Source organism: Lactuca serriola, chromosome 9 (genome assembly GCF_051521515.1).
Source record: "Lactuca serriola cultivar US96UC23 chromosome 9, Lser_US96UC23_V15, whole genome shotgun sequence".
NCBI classification, from domain to species: domain Eukaryota; kingdom Viridiplantae; phylum Streptophyta; class Magnoliopsida; order Asterales; family Asteraceae; genus Lactuca; species Lactuca serriola.
This window is the reverse complement of record NC_136416.1, coordinates 91072843-91078842: the sequence shown is the minus strand read 5'-3', so window position 1 is coordinate 91078842 and position 6000 is coordinate 91072843.

The window sequence follows — 6000 nt, the reverse complement described above, 5'->3', positions numbered from 1 at the left end:
AGGTGGGAGACCGAGTCTTGTTAAAAGTCTCGCCCTGGAAGGGCATGATATATTTGGAAAGCAATTTTGAATGGAAATAGAGCCTAAATTTAAGGTTTACATTAATAAGGAACCAATTTTGTAGTTGTAAGTTTGGAAAAAATTCAAGTATAATTTTCATTCAATTCCTACACTTAATTTCCTAATATAATGGATTGACTTTCTTATTTGATCAAGGTGACGTAAGCAAATTGATTTAAGGGTGGAAAACCTAAAAAGAAAACACAATCAACGATCCAGATTGTTTTAGATGATGTCATAAGGTTTCTCTTTTAATAATATTTAAAGACTTGTTTTCTACGTGGAAGTTATGACAAAATGTTTGTGTACATCGATTATTAAAAAGATTTGAAATATATATACAAGTCAATATGAAGAAAATTAGCAGGTAATCAATTGAAATTTCATTTAAACTTAAAATAGAAGTTATCATGCTTGAAAGTGTATTGGTTCATAAAAATATCCGAAACTTTTGAAATTTCAAATTAATTGTTTTCGAGATTTCAACATATAATGTATTTGAAAGCAATTTTGAATGGAAATAGAGTCTAAATTAAATGTTTACATTAATAAGGAACCAATTTTCTGGTTGTAAGTTTGGAAAGAATTCAAGTATCAGTTTCATTCCATTCCTACATTTAATTTTCTAATATAACAGATTGACTTCTTGTTTGATCAAGGTGACGTAAGCAAATTGATCTATGGGTGTAAAACCTATAAAGAAAACACAATCAACGATCCAGATTGTTTTAGATGATGTCATAAGGTTTCTCTTTTAATAATGTTTTGAAATTTAGAGATTATTTTTCTACGTGGAAATTATGACATAATGTTTGTGTAAATCGATTATTATAAAGGTTTGAAATATATATACAAGTCAATATGATGAAAATTAACTGGTAATCAATTGAAATCTCATTTAAAATTAAAATAGAAGATATCATACTTGAAAGTGTATTGGTTCATAAAAATATCCGAAACTTTCGAAATTTGAAATTAATAGTTTCCGAGATTTCAACATATAATGTATTTGGAAAGCAATTTTGAATGAAAATAGAGCCTAAATCTAAGGTTTACATTAATATGGAACCAATTTTGTTGTTGTAAGTTTGGAAAGAATTCAAATATCATTTTTATTGAATTCCTACATTTAATTTCCTAATATAACGGATTGACTTCTTGTTTGATCATTGTGACGTAAGCAAATTGATCAAAGGGTGTAAAAACTATAAAGAAAACACAATCAACGATCCAGATATTTTTAGATGATGTCATAAGGTTTCTCTTTTAATAATATTTAGAGATTTGTTTTCTACGTGGAAATTATGATATAATGTTTGTGTAAATCGATTATTAAAAAGGTTTTAAATGTATATACTAGTAGATATGATGAACATTAACAGTTAATCAATTGAAATCTCATTTAAATTTAAAATAGAAGATATCATACTTGAAAGTGTATTGGTTCATAAAAATATCCGAAACTTTTGAAATTTGAAATTAATAGTTTCCGAGATTTCAACATATAATGTATTTGGAAAGCAATTTTGAATGGAAAAAGAGCCTAAATCTAAGGTTTACATTAATATGGAACCAATTTTTTAGTTGGAAGTTTGGAAAGAATTCAAATATCATTTTTATTCAATTCCTACATTTAATTTCCTAATATAACGGATTGACTTCTTGTTTGATCATGGTGACGTAAGCAAATTGATCAAAGAGTATAAAAACAATAAAGAAAACACAGTAAACGATCCAGATATTTTTAGATGATGTCATAAGGTTTCTCTTTTAATAATATTTAGAGATTTGTTTTCTACGTGGAAATTATGACATAATGTTTGTGTAAATCGATTATTAAAAAGGTTTTAAATGTATATACAAGTCGATATGATGAAAATTAACAGTTAATCAATTGAAATCTCATTTAAATTTAAAATAGAAGATATCATACTTGAAAGTGTATTGGTTCATAAAAATATCCGAAACTTTTGAAATTTGAAATTAATAGTTTCCGAGATTTCAACATATAATGTATTTGGAAAGCAATTTTGAATGGAAAAAGAGCCTAAATCTAAGGTTTACATTAATATGGAACCAATTTTTTAGTTGTAAGTTTGGAAAGAATTCAAATATCATTTTTATTCAATTCCTACATTTAATTTCCTAATATAACGGATTGACTTCTTGTTTGATCATGGTGACGTAAGCAAATTGATCAAAGGGTGTAAAAAGTATAAAGAAAACACAATCAACGATCCAGATTTTTTTAGATGATGTCATAAGGTTTCTCTTTTAATAATATTTAGAGATTTGTTTTTTACGTGGAAATTATGACATAATGTTTGTGTAAATCGATTATTAAAAAGGTTTGAAATATATATACAAGTCAATATGATGAAAATTAGCAGGTAATCAATTGAAATCTCATTTAAACTTAAAATAGAAGATATCATGCTTGAAAGTGTATTGGTTCATAAAAATATCCGAAACTTTTGAAATTTGAAATTAATAGTTTCCGAGATTTCAACATATAATATATTTGGAAAGCAATTTTGAATGAAAATAGAGCCTAAATCTAAGGTTTACATTAATAAGGAACCAATTTTGTAGTTGTAAGTTTGGAATAAATTCAAATATCATTTTTATTCAATTCCTACATTTAATTTCCTAATATAACGGATTGACTTCTTGTTTGATCATGGTGACGTAAGCAAATCGATCACACGGTGTAAAAACTATAAAGAAAACATAATCAACGATCCAGATTGTTTTAGAAGATGTCGTAAGGTTTCTCTTTTAATAATATTTAGAGATTTGTTTTCTACGTGGAAATTATGACAAAATGTTTGTGTAAATCGATTATTAAAAAGGTTTGAAATATATATACAAGTCAATATGAAGAAAATTAGTAGGTAATCAATTGAAATCTCATTTAAAATTAAAATAGAAGATATCATGCTTGAAAGTGTATTGGTTCATAAAAATATCCGAAACTTTTGAAATTTGAAATTAATAGTTTCCGAGATTTCAACATATAATATATTTGGAAAGCAATTTTGAATGGAAATAGAGCCTAAATTTAAGGTTTATATTAATAAGGAACCAATTTTGTAGTTGTAAGTTTGGAAAGAATTCAAGTATCATTTTCATTCAATTTCTACACTTAATTTCCTAATATAACGGATTGACTTCTTATTTGATCAAGGTGACCTAAGCAAATTGATCTAAGGGTGGAAAACCTATAAAGAAAACACAATCAACGATCCCGATTGTTTTAGATGATGTCATAAGGTTTCTCTTTTAATAATATTTAGAGACTTGTTTTCTACGTGGAAATTATGACAAAATGTTTGTGTAAATCGATTATTAAAAAGGTTTGAAATATATATACAGGTCAATATGAAGAAAATTAGCAGGTAATGAATTGAAATATCATTTAAACTTAAAATAGAAGATATCATTCTTGAAAGTGTATTGGTTCATAAAAATATCCGAAACTTTTGAAATTTGAAATTAATTGTTTCCGAGATTTCAACATATAATGTATTTGGAAAGCAATTTTGAATGGAAATAGAGTCTAAATTTAAGGTTTACATTAATAAGGAACCAATTTTGTAGTTGTAAGTTTGGAAAGAATTCAAGTATCATTTTCATTCAATTCCTACATTTAGTTTCCTAATATAACAGATTGACTTCTTGTTTGATCAAGGTGACTTAAGCAAATTGATCTAAGAGTGTAAAACCTATAAAGAAAACACAATCTACGATCCACATTGTTTTAGATGATGTCATAAGGCTTCTCATTTAATAATGTTTAGAAATTTAGAGATTATTTTTCTACGTGGAAATTATGACATAATGTTTGTGTAAATCGATTATTATAAAGGTTTGAAATATATATACAAGTCAATATGATGAAAATTAACAGGTAATCAATTGAAATCTGATTTAAATTTAAAATAGAAGATACCATACTTGTAAGTGTATTGGTTCATAAAAATATCCGAAACTTTTGAAATTTGAAATTAATAGTTTCCGAGATTTCAACATATAATATATTTGGAAAGCAATTTTGAATGGAAATAGAGCCTAAATCTAAGGTTTACATTAATATGGAACAAATTTTGGAGTTGTGAGTTTGGAAAGAATTCAAATATCATTTTTATTCAATTCCTACATTTAATTTCCTAATATAATGGATTGACTTCTTGTTTGATCATGGTGACGTAAGCAAATTGATCAAAGGGTGTAAAAACCATAATGAAAACACAATCAACGATCCAGATTTTTTTAGATGATGTCATAAGGTTTTTCTTTTAATAATATTTAGAGATTTGTTTTCTACGTGGAAATTATGACATAATGTTTGTGTAAATCGATTATTAAAAAGGTTTGAAATATATATACAAGTCAATATGATGGAAATTAGCAGGTAATCAATTGAAATCTCATTTAAACTTAAAATAGAAGATATCATGCTTGAATGTGTATTGGTTCATAAAAATATCCGAAACTTTTGAAATTTGAAATTAATAGTTTCCGAGATTTCAAAATATAATGTATTTGGAAAGCAATTTTGACTGGAAATAGAGCCTAAATTTAAGGTTTACCTTAATAAGCAACCAATTTTGTAGTTGTAAGTTTGCAAAAGAATTCAAGTATCATTTTCATTCAATTCCTACATTTAATTTCCTAATATAATGGATTGACTTTTTGTTTTATCAAGGTGACGTAAGCAAATTGATCTAAGGGTGGAAAACCTATAAAGAAAACACAATCAACAATCCAAATTGTTTTAGATGATGTCATATGGTTTCTCTTTTAATAATATTTAGAGATTTAGATATTTGTTTTCTACGTGGAAAATATGACAAAATGTTTGTGTAAATCGATTATTAAAAAGGTTTTAAATATATATACAAGTCGATATGATGAAAATTAACAGTTAATCAATTGAAATCTCATTTAAATTTAAAATAGAAGATATCATACTTGAAAGTGTATTGGTTCATAAAAATATCCGAAACTTTTGAAATTTGAAATTAATAGTTTCCGAGATTTCAACATATAATGTATTTGGAAAGCAATATTGAATGAAAATAGAGCCTAAATCTAAGGTTTACATTAATAAGGAACCAATTTTGTAGTTGTAAGTTTGGAAAGAATTCAAATATCATTTTTATTCAATTCCTACATTTAATTTCCTAATATAACGGATTGACTTCTTGTTTGATCATGGTGACGTAAGCAAATTGATCACACGGTGTAAAACCTATAAAGAAAACACATTCAACGATCCAGATTGTTTTAGATGATGTCATAAGGTTTCTCTTTTAATAATATTTAGAGACTTGTTTTCTACGTGGAAATTATGACAAAATGTTTGTGTAAATCGATTATTAAAAAGGTTTGAAATATATATACAAGTCAATATGAAGAAAATTAGCAGGTAATGAATTGAAATCTCATTTAAACTTAAAATAGAAGATATCATTCTTGAAAGTGTATTGGTTCATAAAAATATCCGAAACTTTTGAAATTTGAAATTAATTGTTTCCGAGATTTCAACATATAATGTATTTGGAAAGCAATTTTGAATGGAAATAGAGTCTAAATTTAAGGTTTACATTAATAAGGAACCAATTTTGTAGTTGTAAGTTTGGAAAGAATTCAAGTATCATTTTCATTCAATTCCTACATTTAGTTTCCTAATATAACAGATTGACTTCTTGTTTGATCAAGGTGACGTAAGCAAATTGATCTAAGGGTGTAAAACCTATAAAGAAAACACAATCTACGATCCACATTGTTTTAGATGATGTCATAAGGCTTCTCATTTAATAATGTTTAGAAATTTAGAGATTATTTTTCTACGTGGAAATTATGACATAATGTTTGTGTAAATCGATTATTATAAAGGTTTGAAAAATATATACAAGTCAATATGATGAAAATTAA